Raw genomic sequence first — 17,771 nt, 5'->3', positions numbered from 1 at the left:
TAAGGGGATGGAAGTTGGGATAGAACTTGACAATCTTTTGCTACCTTTATTTAGTTGTCCAGACCACACTCCTCCCAGCTCATTATTTTGAGTGCCCCCTCTCTTTAACCCAGTGATGATCTCTAGCCTCTCAATCTCTTGTTTGCAACTCAGATAGTGAGCCCAGTTCTGGAAGTTGTCTCTTTCCCCATCTGGTCATCCCTCTTCCAACATAGCCTCAACATAAGACAATCTGTGCATATTTTCATTTCCCTATTCCATCTGCCCCCAGAAATTTTTTCTGCAATCCTGCTTCTCTACATTACCCACTGCCATGCATCAAAAGCTTTGCCACTCACCTGAAACTCCTGGGTGTCCCTTCCCTTGTTACTGAGAAACATTTCTCCAGTGAGGGAACACTCCCTTTACATTCTCCTCTGCACATAGTTTCCACAGCCTCCTTCCTTCAGAAGAAAAGTGTTTATCTATCCAGTATGCTCTCATTCTCTTTCCCTGTGTTTCTTCTGCAGTTTTGCATCATCAATTCTCAGTGGCTGCCTTTTCTCTTTCTCCATTATCTACCTCAACTTCTTTTCCTTCCCACTAACTGATCAACATATTATAGACTGTCAATTATGAAATGAGTCTTCCTTAATCTTGTAACCCCCTGTAGCTACCACCCCACATCTTAGCTCTGTCCTTCCTTTTTCAGGCAGCCTACTTCTTAGAGATGTCTGCTTACTGCCATAATTATAGTTATAAAATGTAATTGGTTTGTGTCTGTCTCTTAAAGTGACTCCCTATCTGCCTATCAGCTCATAGTTGAAGTCCAAATTATCACAGGGAAAAACTCAAGGACAAAGAGTCCAGAGAATGGAGAATAAATTTAGGTAAAAAAGTGTTGTATATCTTTATCACAAGCATAAGAGTCAGGCATAGGAGCAAGCGGAAAACAGCCTGAAAGAGAATTTTGGGTGAATATTTTGGGAGTTTTGAGCCCTAGCAAGGACTTTGGACATGTTTTAAGTTGGTACTGAGTTAATGTAGTGGATATGGGTTGCATAAATGATTTCTAGTAATAGAGAGATGCAATTTTTTGTTTAATATAAATGACATATGTAGACATATAAAATAAATTAGTGATGTTAGAGAAACATTTTAAAGTGATAATCTGTGCAAGGACAATCACAAATTGCTTAACAAAAAAAGACAGTTAAAGAATGTAAGAAAAAGCAGCTCCAGAAATGAAATGTTTGATAAAATCAGTGTGGGAGGTAAAGAAACAAAAAGGGACTCAGAGAAGGGGGGTTTCTGAGCACAGGGACATGGCGTGGAGATCCACAGTGCCCAAGTCAGGGTTTGTCACGGGCAGGGATGATTTCTGCTGAGAATCTGCAGAAAGAGGTAAAAGAACCATAGGCTGCCAAGGAGAGGAGCAGGGGGCACAGCCACATGGCGAAGCTGCAGAGTGAGAGCCTTGAGTTCACTGGACAGTGCCCAAGTCTCAGGCAATGCTCCGCCACTAAAATTCTCCTTCATGGAAAGCGTTTGTGTTCTGTTAACCCTCACATGAGTTCGATGGTGCAGATGACAATTTTGCAGGGACGGAAGAGGCCAAGTGTTTCCCCTTAGCATGTGGGGGCAGCCGATAAGGTCTAAGTCATGACCTCTGAGTTACTGGAGACCCCCCTGATAGTTTGAAGCAGCAGTGCATTGACAGTGAAGTAACTTATTTTCTGAAGAGCCACCTACAGCCACGATTAATTATGGAGTGGAAGGTGGCTTTGTAGCTCCTCTCTTAAGGGCAAATACACAGAGCCTAACACGTATGTCCAATGGCACACACACACTAAATATTACTTCAGGAGCCAGAGTTTAGTAGTGAGATAACTGAACCAGTACTACCCCTTCATGATCTTGTTTTTGTAAACAAGAGCTCAAGGAGCAGAATTGTCAGATTAGATCTATAGCTTTGTTTCAGTGTTCCTAGCTTCATCATTTTCGTTGCTGGTGCTAGAATGTGTAAAAGGAGGGAAATCTGGGTGGTCCAACTTTGGAGGGGGACAAGAGGAGGGTTTCTCTCCTCACCTCTTTTGTGTTTATCTCCCTGTCTCCTTAAATTTGGCAACTTGGGTTCTGGTGTTATGTTAAGATTCTTGGCTTTGACCTGTCTTGGTGACTTTAGGCAAGACTTTTCATTTCACTGTTCTTTTCAACTGATACAACAACATAACAGTTCTACTTACCCCCTGGGGTTTTGTCAAGGCCAAAGGAGATAACGTATGTCATGCAGTTGCTGGCACATAATAAGTGCTAGTCACAAGCTAGCTACCCTCTGATACTGCTTTGATGAAGATTCATTTCTTCCATGTCCTCTGTCCTTACCAGGTGAGTCTGTTCTGAGCTCAAGTGAAGTCAAAAAAGTTTAGGTCTGTGGGGAACTGACAGCCAGCTGGTCTAGCACTGGTTGGCAGTAACTTTGAGGGGATGCATGCTGGATAAAGGGCCCAGAGTTGGCTTGGAGAGCAGATCCCTGCCTGGTCTTCTCTTCCTGATGTCCAGGAGACAGGACTGGGATGGTCGGAAAGGTCAAGGTCTGAGATTCCCAGCCGTGCAGAGGATTGGGTGTGTTGGTCAAGGCTGCAGTGCCGGTGCAGTGTGTGGACATGGAGATGGGAGTTTAGATGCCTCCTCAAGGAAGCAGTGTGGTCAGAGCATAGAGCTAATTGGAAATATCCACCAGATTATAAAGTCTTTCAAATGCAACTCCCCTGGGTCTGCATTCTGTCCAAGTCACAGCAATTGCTGTGACTCATTTTAACAGGCCTCCAGACGTTCCCTCAGGGAACATAGTGCCTGTCAGGAATAATCACTTCCAGAGGTTTTTCCTGAGCAAGGATGGACTAGAGGGTTTCCGGGAGAGTGTGTCCCCAGGGTCCAAGCTCTGAATGGCTTTTCTAGGATCTTCGATGAGTGTGGGCACCGCTCCTCTGCTGTTCAGCGCAAACTCTTTGGAGCTCCAAGGACATCAGTAGAATTGATCTCCTGGCCTTTCTTCCTCCCCATGCTGAAGCCTTTCTGGTGTTAAGTCTGGCAAAGAGAACAAATTTTATTTCACTTTTACTCTAGGATCTGACTTGAGGGTGTTTGGTTGGGAGTTATACTTCCTTTTATCTAGCCTCCTTATAGCGGTGTCCTAAATTTTTATGATCTTAGAGATAGAAAGGTTCTAGATGTTATCTTGTCAACTTCTTGTATGCATCACTTTTATAACAGCTCAGAATAATGGTTATTGTCCTATAATTTGGGATGTCTGGTGGAGAAGGTCATGGCCTTTCTGTAGAGGACCATCGTGAGGAATGTGAGCTGTGGTTGGACAGTTCTTTTACTTACTCACCTGCACTTAGTCACCTGTAAAACTGGAATGCCAAAAACAGCAATAATATTAAAATAAAATCTTCATAAATTTGTTATGTAGATCAAATGATATAATATCTGAAAAGTTCTTAAACGCAGTTCACTTTGTTTTGAACATCACTTAGTAAATGGTAATTGTTCTTCAGTACCTCCTCTTATTTTTGCCATTTAATTGCTGGAATCTTAAAATCTATGGAGTATGCCCTTCCATAATTTTGCCATATAAGAATTGTAAAGAATGAACAAAATGGATAATATTCACAGAGAATATCATTGTCTGCAAAGAAAATCTGAAGGAATCTGTAATTAAACTAAAGGAGTTCAGCAAGATTTGGGGATATAAATCAATATTAAAAAATCAATACTGTTCCTATGTTAACAATAATTAGTTAGAAAATATAATTTTAAGAAAGACTCCCATTCAAAATAACAATGGCAATTTTAAAGAATCTAAAAATAATTCTAATAAAAGAGGTTCAAAGCCAGTATCAAAAAATTACAAAACTGTGCTGCAGGATATGGAAAGAATACCTAAATATATGGGAGATATGCAATGTTAATGAATAAGAAGTCTTAATGGGGTAAAAATGTCAATTCTCCTCCACTTAAACTATGAATGTGATGCAATCCCAATCAAAATAGCAAAAGTGTCTGTTAATCATGGAACTTCACAAACATCTTAAAATTTGTGTGGAAGTTTAGAAAGCCAAGATGAGGTAAGACAATTTGAGGACAAAAATGATGAGGAAGGAATTAACCGATTAAGTGTTGAAGGTTGAACTAGGGCTTTACCTGTGATATTCCAACAGTGGAGAAGGAATGCCCCACATAGCAGACTAGCGAGCCCACCACAGACCAAACATATAGTAGATGTTAGTATATAACATGGCTTGGTTTTATAAAAGGCAGAGAAAGGATGGACTGACTATATAGTAAATTGTGCTAAACCAATTGTGTACCCATATATAAACAAATACAGAAATCAATTCCTAAAGGATTAATTTTGAAAAGCAAAACTTCGGGAAATTTAGAGAGATACACATTTATGGTATCAGGTTAGGGATTGTTTTCTTAAACCAGCACAAATGCATAAAACATAAGAGAAAATACTGTAAAATTTGACTATATTGTAAAAAAAATGACTATAAAATTTGATAAATACATTTGCATTAAAGTCATTATAAAAAAGGGGAAATATAAGGTATGGACTGGAGAGAGGTATTTGCTGCACACAATCAGTAAAGAATTCATATTCAGAACACATAAGAACCTTACACACTAATAAGCAAAAGTCCAAAAACTCAGGAGGAAATAATGATCAAAGACCTGAATAGGCAAGTCACAGAAGAAGAAACTGATATAGCTCATCAACAAAAGAATAGCTCTTCAAATTTATTAATAATGAGAGAAATGTAAATAAAAACAACATTCAATTTAACATTGTTCATCTTGGAACACATGTATAAATCTGATGATTTCATGTGTTTGGAGGAAATGGAAAAATGGGAACTCATATGCCCTAGAAATGGGACTTTAAATTAGTATTTCCACTTTGGAAACAATTAGGCAATCCCTCATAAAGCTAAAAATTCATACCCTCTGACCCAGCCATTTCAATGCCAGATTAGGCCCTAGAGAAACTCTAGCACACAGGGGCTAGAAGATATTGACAAGAATGTGTATTGTCATCCAGAATTCTTACAAAGCATCAAAGAGCTGAGGAATGGATGACAAAGTGTGTAATTTACTAATTAATGAATTCTGCACAGTTAAAATGAATGAATTCACATGTATGAATTAAAATTATATAATGTTGTCCCGGCCCGCGGGACGTTCAACGGAAGCTCCGAGTCCTGTGAGGGAGGAATGGTATGGGACAAGAGACACGAGGAATGACAGCAAGACAAAGATTCTGATCAAGCTGCAAAACTTTATTGAAGAGGCAGGGTATATATGCCCTGGAGGGAGAGGGGGTGGCTAATAAGGACAGGTAGCGGTCTGGGATTGGTGATTGCTGTTGCTAGGGTGGATGGCCAATGGGTGGCTACTGTTTAGGCGCAAACTACTAGCTACTGCTTAGGCGGGAACTACTGTTACTTCCTTGAAGAAGGCTAATTATAGCTTAAGCTGTTCTTGCATCAGCCCTGGTGGCCATGTTGCATGTTACCGGCATCGCTGAAGGTGAATATTATATATGCTACCTTAATTGTCCCCAACATAATGTGATGGAATTAAAGCAAGTTGCTGGAATACATATACCAGTATTACACAAAATCTGTAAATGCTGATATTTAAAATAATACACATGTATACTAAAAGTATAAATCCTGATTTTGATCATGCTATCATCTCCTGGCCTTCCTTCCTGTCCATGCTGAAGTCTCTTTGGTGTTATGTGTTGTAAAGAAAAAGAATTTCATTTCACTTTTGTTCTAGGATCTGACTTGAGGAGGATTAGGGTAGGAGAGATTTTTAGGTTCTTAGAGAGGGAAGGGGTCTAGATGTTGTGAGGTTCACTTCTTATATGTTTTCCTTTTATAACATCCCAGAATAACGGTCATTATCCTATAATTTAGCATGTCCTGTGGGCGAGAGCTCCTGACCTTTCTGAGAGGATCATGGTGAAGACTGTGAGCCATGGTTGGATTTGAATCAGGTTCTGACATTATTAACTTGGACAGTTATTTTACTTATTCATCTGTAACACAGGAATAACAACAACAAAAATAACATAATCTTCATAAGGTTTTTTTTTTAAATTTTATTTTGAAATAGATTCAAAGTTATAGGAACAGTTGCAAAAACAATACTAACCCCATACACAGAATTTCATCATACCCTGACCCCCCTCCCCTGATAGCTCAATCCATCAACCTTAACATGCTGTCACATCGCTATTTCTTTCCCTCCCTCCCTCCCTATCATCCATCATCTATTGCTCTGTCTTCTGAACATATGGGAGCTAGCTGCACACATCCTTGAACATACACTATAATTCACGTATACACTTCCCATGAACAAGAACATTCTTTTATGGACTCCCATTAAGCTCAGCTAAGAAGTACAAGAGATTCAACAATGATACAAAGCTTACATTCTATATTTCCTTTTCCTTATGTCTCAACTGTGTCCCTTTGAGCCACCTGTCCTCTATCCTCCTGTCCCATCCAAGTTCATCCTTAGTATTCAATTGTCATCTAGTTAGACTGACTTTTTTTTTTTTTCAGTTGTGGAAACATATACAGCCTAAATATTCCCATTCCACTCCCTCCCTAGCCTTTCATTAGTGGGATTAATCACGTTTAGAATGTTGTAATGCTCTTTCCCACCATCCATTACTAGAAATTTCCCTTCACCTCAAACAGCAACCCTACACTCATTTCTTAACTCCCCATTGCCTCTTCCCCCATTTCTCTTAACCCAAACTCTACTTTTCATCTCTATGGTTATATTCTCTGATAATTTCTTTGTGTTTACTGTGGGGCTTAAAATTAACCTCTTAAATCCATATCAATCTTGGTTTTCTTTGATACCACCTTCACTTCAGTAGGACACATAAACTATGTTCCTATATTCCTTCATTCCCCCACCTTTATATAGTTGTCTAAAATTACATATTTTACATTGAGTTCAAAACCACTGATTTGTCCTTAGAGTTTGTGTATTTTATATCATGTATGAAGTAACTAGTGGAATTACAGTTCAAAAATTATTGACTTCTATTTGTATTCCATTGTGGTTGGAGAATGTGCTTTGAGTATATTCAATGTTTTTTTTTAAATTTCTTGAGGCTTGTTTTATGTCCCAGCTTATGGTCCCTTCTCGAGAAAGATCTGTGATCACTAGAGAAAAGTGAGTGTCCTGGTGATTTGGGATGTAAGGTACTATATATGTCTGTTAAAATTCTCTATATCTCTTTCTCCTTTCCCTGTCTCTCCTCCAGCAGGGCTCCCCTCAGAATCTGAAGTAGGGCAGGTCTTTCATCAGCAAAGTCTCTCAGCATTTGTTTGTCTGTGAAAAATTTAAGCGCTCCCTCAAATTTGAAGGAGAGTTTTGCTGGATAAAGTATTCTTGGTTGGAAACTTTTCTCTCTCAGAGTTTTAAATATGTCATGCCACTGCCTTCTCGCCTCCATGGTTGCTGCTGAGTAGTCACTACTTAATCTTATGTTGTTTCCTTTGTATGTGGTGAATTGCTTCTCTCTTGCTGCTTTCAGAACTTGCTCCTTCTCGTCAGTATTTGACATTTGTCAGTATTTGGATTTATTCTATTTGGAGTTCGCTGGGCATTTATGCTTTGTGTATTTATATTGTGTAGAAGGTTGGGGAAGTTTTCCCCAACAATTCTTTGAATACTCTTTCTAGACCTTTACCCTTCTCTTCCCCTTCTGGGACACCAATGAGTCTTAAGTTTGGATGTTATATTTTATCTATTGGATCCCTGAGATCCATTTCGATTTTTTTGATTTTTTTCTCCATTCCTTCTTTTGTTCTTTCATTTTCTGTTCTGTGGGCTTCTAGGACACTGAGATGTTGTTCGGCTTCCTCTAGTCTTGTATTGTGAATATCCAGAGTCTTTTTAATTTGGCCAACAGTTTCTTTTATTTCCATAAGATCTTCTATTTTTTTATTTACTCTTGCCATGTCTTCTTTATGCTCTTCTAGGGTCCTCTTTATGCAGCTTATATCCTGGGCCATGGTCTTCTTGATGTCCTTTAAATCCTTTGCCATGTTTTCGTTCCTTGATTGTAGATCTTTGATTAATTTTGCGAGGTATAGTGTATCTTCTGAAATTTTGGTTTGTGTGTTTGTAGTTGGATTCTCCATATCTTCTGGTTTTATCATATGCATTAAGATTTTCTGTTGTTTTTGGCCTCTTGGCATTTGTTTTGCTTGATAGGGCTCCTTCAAGTTGTAAAGAAGAAGGGATATTGATCTAATTTTTCAGGAACACAGTTTGGTGACGTATACTTTCTCTAACTAACCAGCAGATGGCGTCTGTGAGTCACCTATATCCCTCTAGTCAGTTCTCAACCTTTTTTCCGCTTTGTGTGGGGAAATGATTCTTGTGGGTTCAGTTGGAGAGCTCAGTTTGGGTGTGTTGCTGGAGCTGTCCGCCCTGAATGTGGGGCGTGTGTATGGGTAGCCAGGGAGGAAGGGCAGTTCTAATGTTCAAATCCCCCTGGATCCCGGAGATTCAAGGCTGCTGCGAAAGTCTAAGCCTTCATTTCAGTTCAGCCCCAGCCTCTCTCTCTCGCTGATCCATAAACCACCAGACTTGGCCTAGCGTCCCTTGGTTCTCCGAGCAGATCCCCCCCTCCCAGCTGCGCTCCTCCAGTAGCTCAGCCAAGGGAAGGCTGTGCTGCATCATCAGTGCGCGCTGTCCCACAAGGGAAGCCCCGGGCCGCGGGGCCATGAGGCGGTGCACTCCCAGCCCAAAGCAAAAATGGCCGAGCGGGGCATCTCAGCCCCCTCCTCCTCACACCATTCCTCCTTCCCAGCTCTGGGACAACTAGCGGGGCTTTGGGCTGTGGGCACAGCCCTGGGCAGGAGTTTATCCAGCCCTCCAGGGGCTAGCTGCTAGCCGTGGGGTTTCTTTCTGCTTCCAGCTCCCCCCTCCATTCCCCCGAACCCAAGGGTATCTGCTGTGGGCTATCTTCCCGGCCAGACAGCAAGAGGCCAGCCCAGCCCCCTCCTGCTGTGTTTTACTGCGTGGTTCCCACAATTGCTACTGGAGCCGCTCCTTTTTTTTTTTTTTTTTTTTAAACAGCCAGCTGTTCTCCATACGCTGAACTCTGGCTTCCCCAGCCCACCGCACGGCTGCAGGTCTTCCAGCCAGTTTACTCACTCATTTCAGAATGCCAACTCCTGGTTTCACCAAGTATACAGCCTCTCTGGAGCTAGGAGCCCTCATCCAGTTGGTGCATCGCTGTAACTGGTATTCTAGGTCACTTTCTGGTTTTTAGCTAGTGTTTTTCACAGAGGCATTTTTTTCGCCTTGTCTCAGCTAGCTGCCATCTTCTATACTCTCCCATAAGGTTTTTATATGGATCAAATGAAATAAGTTCTGAAAAATTCTTAAAAAAGTTCCTGGAGCATTGTGCTCTTTGTTTTGAATGTCACTTACTAAATGTTAATTGTTATTTCACTACCTCCTACACCAGTCTTTTGTTAGCCAACTCTCAATAATCTATCAGACCCTGCACAGAGGAAATGTTGAAACATTTGCTAACTTGCATTTTCCTCTTGATAAGTGGCAGGTCACGTGGTGCTACAGGACTGTTGTTGCCTGTCCTGTGTTCAGATCAAACTCCACTTTCCAGGACAGCCCTGTCCAGACATGGATAGGATGACACTACATGACAACATTTGCAAGTATTATCTGCCAACAGTCACCGCAGTGTTTCTTAGCTTATCCAAGGAATCCGTGACCCACGTCTCTCAATGGAGGAAAGCCACTGAAGGTGATGGAGGGAGAATTTAACTGTGTGTTGTCAAATTCCAGTGTTAAATCCTCATATTTAAGGGCATTTAAAAAAAAGAAGTGATCTGTAAAGTATATTTTCAGCATTAGAGAATTGTACCAACATGATTAACTGGGTGAGAAACTTATAATTGAATGGAATTTAAATTAGGAAACAGAAAATCTTTTAGAAATTATATGTTTTCGTGTTCTTAAGACATTAAAAATAAGAGGCATCATACTCAGAAGAAGTTTAGAAGAAAATATCTCTTGATACAGCAGACAACAATGAATAAAGAGCATAAAAAGGATTTCAGTTGGCATTTTAAGCAGATCTGACACTTCAGGAAGTAAATTAGTCTAATGATGGACATCAGCAGTCCTTCTAGAGAGATGATTGAAAAGGCAAAGAACTTCAAATCATAAAGGTGAAGAACACAGAGATGGAACTTATGAGTACTCAATGTTCCACAAAGACAAACCAGAATAGACTAAAGCAAAAATTTAAGTTAAAAGAAAAGATCATATTATAGAGAATCAGAAACTGAGCGTGCAAACTGAAGATCTAACCATACTTGGGAGAAAATCAATGAAAATATCCCTTGATGTACCCTAGCTGTTTGGCATTTTAATGATAGGAATAAAATTGTTATGAATAAAGATTTTGATGCTAGAGATGAAGGTAACTTGAAGAGGAATCGAAGTTAACATTGGTTTCATACTACTCCCAACAATATATCAAATGTCAGAAAACACTGAAGAATTTTCAGATCTTTAACAGGAAAATATCACATCCAAAAATTTTATCCCCAGCAAGCGTTTTTCCTGTTGTAAATATGTTTACAAACTTAAAATTCTGAAAGTATTTCTTAGAAATGACATTTTATTGTAAAAAATTTAAATATTGTGAATAATCTATATTTCAATTAAGAATAAGTGTAAAAGATGAATTTGAAGACTGAGAAGGAGTGTGCTTTTGGTCTGTTTTTTTTTTTTTTTTTTTTTTTTAAATTTATTTATAAAAAAATTAAAAAGAAACATTTCAGGTTCCCCCTTCGGCGCGGCCCGCGGCCAGCAGGAGCCCCTAGCCGGGACGAGAAGCGGGACCAGCCCGCCGCCGCCGCCGCCCGCCAACCCGGCTCCAGCCGCGCGCCTGGGGCTCTCGGGCCGGCCCTGCTGCCGGTGCGAGGAAGCGCGGCCGGCCAAGCAGCCTTGGGCTGACAGCGACCACCACCGCCTGGTATTTGTTAGTGCTTGTGGGGCGACAGAAAGGGAAAATGGCGAACAGCTCCCCTGCAAAAAATCTGGTGGACATCGACCTGTCCTCCCTGCGGGATCCTGCTGGGAGTTTTGAGCTGGTGGAAGTGGTTGGCAATGGCACCTATGCACAAGTCTACAAGGGTCGAAATGTAAAACTGGTCAGCTGGCAGCTATCAAAGTTATGGATGTTACTGAGATATTAGAATTAATCTTTGGTGATAGAGAAGATAAATCGGCTGGAAAGGGTAAGGTGGTACTTGAAGCCGTTGAGACAGTTGTCACCTTCCTCTCCGTCTAGATGCCAGAACAAAGGCTGGGTCTCCAGCCCAGGCTTTTCTGATTGTGCAATCCAGGACTCTTCCTTTTGAATTTCTTGGCCCTTCTCTCCCCAAATGAAATCGAAAATTAATTTAGGGTTAAGATTGAACTGCTCATTCAAGTGTTTTAAAAATATAGCTCTGCTTTCTGGGTTATGAAGTGTTTCAGTAAAATATTGTTTACTGACTTTCAAAAAAACATAAATAGCTCTGCTGGTGATGATGTGATATTGAAATTATGAAATGGATAAGTTTTTTTTTTGTAAGAGATAGAATATGTTTTTATTTTGAATTAATTCATTATAATTAAAAAATGCGAAAAGTCCCCTGTTCTAAAAAAAAAAAAAAAACAAAAAATTTCAAATAATACAATACAAAGGAATAAGAAAAACAACCTAAAATAACTACAGTGCTACCAACTTGTTCCTACCATACCTCAAGAAAATTAACAAACCATAACCAAGCAAAGGAATAAGAGAAACAAATAATCTAAAATAACTACATTGCTTCCAACGTGTTCCTACCATACCCAAGAAAATTTACAAACCATAATCAGCCTGAGTATTTCTATAACATTAAGATTACCCTCAAAAGCTTATCTGTTCTTATTGCATCATCATTCCCCCTTCAGTAATTGCTGTCTATCTTTAGGACCTCTACATTCTACAGTATAAAACATTTATTTTACATTTTTCACTGAGTTCACATTAGTGGTAACATAAATATCTCTCTTTTTGTGTCTGGCTTATTTCACTCAGGATTATGTCCTCAAGGTTCATCCATGTTGTCATATGTTTCATGACTTGTTCCATCTTACTGCCTCATAGTATTCCATTGTGTGTATACACCACCTTTTGTTTATCTACTCATTTGCTGAAGGATGCTTGGACTGTTTCCATCTCTTAGCAATTATGAATAATACCACTATGAACATTGGTGTGCAAATATCTGTTTGTGTCACTGCTTTCAGGTCTTCTGGTATATACTGAGAAGTGAAATTGCTGGATTGAGGGGTAATTCGATATCTAGTTTTCTAAGGAACTGCCAGACTGTCCTCCAGAGTGGCTGTACCATTATATGGTCCCACCAGCAACTAATAAGAGTTCCAATTTTGCCACATCCTCTCTAGCATTTGTAATTTCCTGTTTGTTTAATGGCAGCCATTCTAATTGGTATGAGATGATATCTCATTATGGTCTTTTTTTTTTTAAGTAAAATTATTTATTTTCATAAATAAAAAGATAACTCATTATTAAATGTATACAACAGCACAAATAGTCATCTTTCTATACTATAACCTTCATGCACCTTCTTTACATTTGTTAAGCCCTCAAAATTTCCAATGCCATTTCAAAGACTATTATATAATGGGATATTTTAATCACATAGCGTCACCCTGGCTAGTCAACAGGCTATTTATTATCTGCCCATGTCAGAACTGCCAATCATTAAAGTAATACCAGTATTTACTGAGTTTTACAGAAGCAATGAACATTGTTTCCATTTCATATATGCTATTGTAATACACAAAATGTCAATTGTAAAAATTTAGTAACCAGGTTAATAAGAACTAGTACCTAAGATAAATGTGTTCTATAGGTAGAGCAATAAGCTGGCATCAAATATTGTTTAAAGTTTTGCAGTAAATGGCATATAGCAGACGGATCAATGATTTTATTAAATAAGGACTACACAAAATACAGTGAAATTGAATAAGACATTTTTTTCTATAGATGTCAAATAAACTAAATTTCTGTTATTACTCCACTTATTCTGGAAAATGCAGTTTCAGATTTAAAAAGTGACCTGTACGGAGAAATCAGCATTTCCATATTTTAAAACAAAACTTCACTGATTCTGTGTAGCCTAAGGAGTGTAAACCAAGATATGTTGTTTCAATAATGATTTATTTGAACACAATATTGATTCAGATAGGTATAATCTATTAATCTATTCTTTATTATGAAGTGAATATTCTGATATCAATACTTTATGCAGATTTTACTCAGGATAATGGTACTTATTTTTCAAAGAGTTGCTGTGCGGATTTGGATTTATCTACATAAACATTCAGCACAACACCTAGTACAAAGTAAGCTCTCAACAGACATACACTACTATTTTAATTATATTAAGTGAACATATGTCTCACTTATAATAGGAAAACTGGCTACAGCCCCCAGAGATCAAAAGAAGATATACCTACAGATGTGTGACTTTTGTTAAAGTATTATGCGTCTACTATTTAAGTATGCGTATATACTCAACTAATTGTGTTTTAAACATTACAATCTATTTTAAAGATGATCTGTATCTATGTTTGTTCGCTAAGTCTTTGCTAAGGCCTTTGGCCTAAAGCAATACAATCCTGACAGGATATTTATGTTAGAAAACTATATAAAAACAATGTACGGGTAAATTAGGTAAGAAAAGCATTTTACTCTTACTTCTTTTAAAAGTAGAGAGCTACCATTCAGAACAACATAACTCATTTAAGTTTAAAGTTTTTTCTTTCCATCATGCAGTATTTGACATCTTCAAAAAACTTTTTTATCTTGACTTCTCTCATATAGAAACACTAAGAGCTGTTACAAAGTTCTGTCCTCTAAGTAAAAACCTTATTAAAAAAGGTACTTGTAAAAATCATAGGAGGTTTATTGAGACTGAAATGAAGCAAAGGGCTACAAGAATAGGAATAAGCCCTTATATGGTTTCAACGTACCTACAAATACTGATTTTCCAGTAAATTATACATTCTATTATATGTAAGGGATTTGGTTTGAGTGATTTTCTGATCATTTACCACAAGTGACTTTTTTCCAACAGAAAAATAAATGACCCAAAACATAACAAGTCTGTGCTACAATTAATATAATGATGAGGGGAAAAAACTGTCTCTGTTAAAAACCTATTCCTGTCATTCTTCTAGTATCAAATAAGAGGAAGGAAAATAAACTTTTTTGTGAAGATAGAAAAACATATCTGAAACTACATGATTCTGACCTAAAATTTAACCTGAAATCATGCAGAGTTCAAAAAAGACCCAGCCCCCAAATACACCCTTTAGAGGCACAATAAAATCTTTAGAATGGTGTCCCAATTAAAAAGGAGAGCCTGGAAACAAAGCATGAAACACCTCTACTGTATTAAAAGTCAAGAGCAGATAAACTGAAAGCAGATTCCCTCTGAATATAATAGATTATTTTATAGTCTTCAAAGAAATCATTTTAAGAAATCTGAAGTTCCATGGTTTATCTTATCTAGTAGTACAGAAATTCAAAGTGTACATTTTATCAATGTATTTTAGGAAATGTAGCACCCAGTGTCCTTTTGAGGTTTGATATCTGGTTCTTTCACAGGTTTTACTTCTTCTTCTGGTTTGGGTTTGGTACTGTCATCCTTGGGTCTCTTGGTGAGATCAAATGCGGCCAGTGTTTCTGGTGTCCAGTGCGCACTTATAGGAGGAAATTCAAAAGGCACAGGCTCTACAAGACCATAATTCGCTTTGAGTTCCAGCTGTGGAGCTTCTGTTGGAATTTTTTGAAAGTAAATAAATCCATTTTCTCGTTGACATTTTTCTAGGGTATTCTTCACAAGACTTCCAAGTTTCCTAAAGAACAAGTGTCCTGAAGGTTTGACACTTGGTCCAGGTCCTTTGGTTTCTCCATATTCTTTGCATAATGCTTCTGCCTTTGCATAAAATTTTTCTGCTTCTTGGAGAGACCTGATTGCTTCACCACATTTATCACTGGCCAACAAAGTCTGACCATGGTAACAGTAAGCATAAGCTGTGTAGAAACACATTTTCAAATGAAGATATTTTCTCCATTTCACAGAGTATGCAGGCTCCAAACTGGATAAAGTATGATCAGCTTTTTGATAGAAATTGGCTGTTTCATATGCCAGTGCAGCAATTAGTCCAGGAGCATGTTCTAGTTCAATTGCTTGAGCAATTGTTACTTCTTGAGCTTCAGCCTGACACTGGATGATATAAGCTTCTATGAGCTGTGCCTCTAAATCCCTTCCCTTTTCTGCAGGTGTAATAAGTTTGGGGATATGACTTTCCTTTAAATGTTTAAAAATCCCAGCTGCAATTCTTTTGCTTCATCTTCTGTTATGTTTTCTTTTCCAGCCAGTCTTGAAGCATATTTGGTATACCATAAAGCAACATTAAATCCCATGGAAATTAATTCAAAAGCAGCATCCTGCTGGGAACTTGGAATCTGTCCTAGTAATGTATCAGTCCATTTGAAATTTTGAATATATCGTAACTTGCTTTCTTGGGTAGATTCATCCAATGAATTTATGAACCCTTGTAAAAGTGAAAAATATGAATCTGCTGCATTCTTCATCATTTCTGGATTACAGCTCAAATCAGTGAACAGTTTAAGCAATTGTGCCCTGGATGTTCTCAAATCATTGCAGATTTTTGAAGCAGCAGGACCTGCAGCCATACCATAGTAGTTAAAAGAGACAGGAGCTGTGGCTTTTAATGGGTTCCTATGAAACCAATGGGTCATTTTCCCCAGATGTTGTTGGATTTCTCAGAGTCCGTACAGCCTCTCATTATGGCCTTAATTTGCTTCTCTCTATTAGCTAGTGAAAATGAACATGTTTTCATGTGTTTTTTAGCCATTTGTATTTCCTCTTCAGAGAAATGTCTTTTAGTATCTTTTGCCCATTTTATAATTGGGTTGTTTGTACTATTGTCATTGAGTTGTAGGATTTCTTTATACATGCAAGATATCAGTCTTTTGTCAGATAAATGGTTTCCAAATTTTTTTTCCTGTTGCATTGTCTGCCTCTTTACCTTTTATGACAAATTCCTTCGAGGTACAGAAACTTTTAATTTTGAGGAGTTCCCATTTACCTATTTTTTCTTTTGTTGCTTGTGCTTTGGGAGTAAGGTCTAAGAAGCAACCTTCTAATACAAGGCGTTGAAGATGTTTCCCTACATGGTATTCTACGAGTTTTATGGTATTGTTTTTTATATTTAGGCCTTTGATCCACTTTTAGTTAATTTTTGTGTAGGGTGTGATGTGGGGTTCTCTGTCATTCTTTTGGAGATGGATATCCAGCTCTCCCAGCCCCATATGTTGGAGAGACTGTTATGTCCCAGTTCAGTGGGTTTGGAGGCCTTATCAAAGATCAGTTGACTGCAGATCTGGTGGTCTATCTCCAAATTCTCAATTCAATTCCATTGATCAATATGTCTAAATTTGTGCCAGTACCAGGCTGTTTTGGCTACTGTGGCTTTACAGTAAGCTTCAAAGTCAGGAAATGTAAGTCCTCCCACTTTGTTTTTCTTCTTTAGAAGGATTTTAGCAATTCAAGGCATCTTTCCCTTCCAAATAAATTTGAAAACTAGCTTTTCCAAGTCTGCAAAATAGGTTTTTGGAATTTTGATTGGAATTGTATTGAATTTGTAGATGACCTTGGGTAGAATTGACCTCTTAACAATGGTTAGACTTCCTATCCATGAACACGGAATATTTTTCCATCTTTTTAGGTCCCCTTTTTATTTCTTCAAGTAAAGTTACATAATTGACTATGTATAGGTCTTTTACATCCTTGGTTAGTTTTATTCCTAGGTACTTGATTCTTTTAGTTGCTATTGAGAATGGAATCTTTTTCTTGAGTGTCTCTTCAGCTAGGTCATTTCTGCTGTATAGGAACATTACTAACTTAAGTGCATTAATCTTGTATCCCACTACTTTGCTAAATTTGTTTTTGGCTCAAGCAGTTGTGTCATTGATTTCTCAAAGTTTTCCAAATATAAGATCATATCATCTGCAAATAATGACAGTTTTACTTCTTCCTTTCCAATTTGGATGCCAAATAATGACAGTTTTACTTCTTCCTTCACAATTTGGATGCCTTTTCTTTCTTTTTCTTGCCACGTTGCTCTGGCTAGCACTTGTAGCATGGTGTTGAATAACAGTAGTGATAGCGGGCATATTTGTCTCATTCCTGATCTTAGAGGGAAGGCTTTTAGTTTGTTGCCATTGAGTACTGTGCTGGTTTGTATATATTATGCCCCCCAGAAAAAGCCATATTCTTTAATGCAATCTTGTGGGGGCAGACATACTAGAGTGGATTAGGTTGGAACCTATTGGTTCAGTATTTCCATGGAGGTGTGGCCATGCCCATTCACTGTGGGCCTTGATTAGTTTACTAGAGCCTTATGTAAGCTCAAACATAAGGAACTTGCTGCTGTAGCTGAGACAGACATTTTGAAGACTGCCATTGGAAGCTGATGCAGACATTTTGGAGAATGCCATTTTGAAATGCAACCTGGGAGCAAGCAGACACCAGCCTTGTGCCTTCCCAGCTAAT

At 38.5% G+C, this 17,771-nt stretch overlaps 1 pseudogene; it reads right to left on the bottom strand.

Moving 5' to 3' along the window:
* Positions 1 to 14,657: 14,657 nt before the first annotated feature.
* LOC119514034 lies at positions 14,658 to 15,955 on the bottom strand (annotated as a pseudogene).
* Between the last annotated feature and the right edge of the window lie 1,816 nt (positions 15,956 to 17,771).

Source organism: Choloepus didactylus, chromosome 18 (assembly GCF_015220235.1).
Source record: "Choloepus didactylus isolate mChoDid1 chromosome 18, mChoDid1.pri, whole genome shotgun sequence".
Lineage (NCBI taxonomy): Eukaryota > Metazoa > Chordata > Mammalia > Pilosa > Megalonychidae > Choloepus > Choloepus didactylus.
Note: the sequence above shows the minus strand (reverse complement) of the source record. Positions and strands in the feature narration are given on the sequence as shown.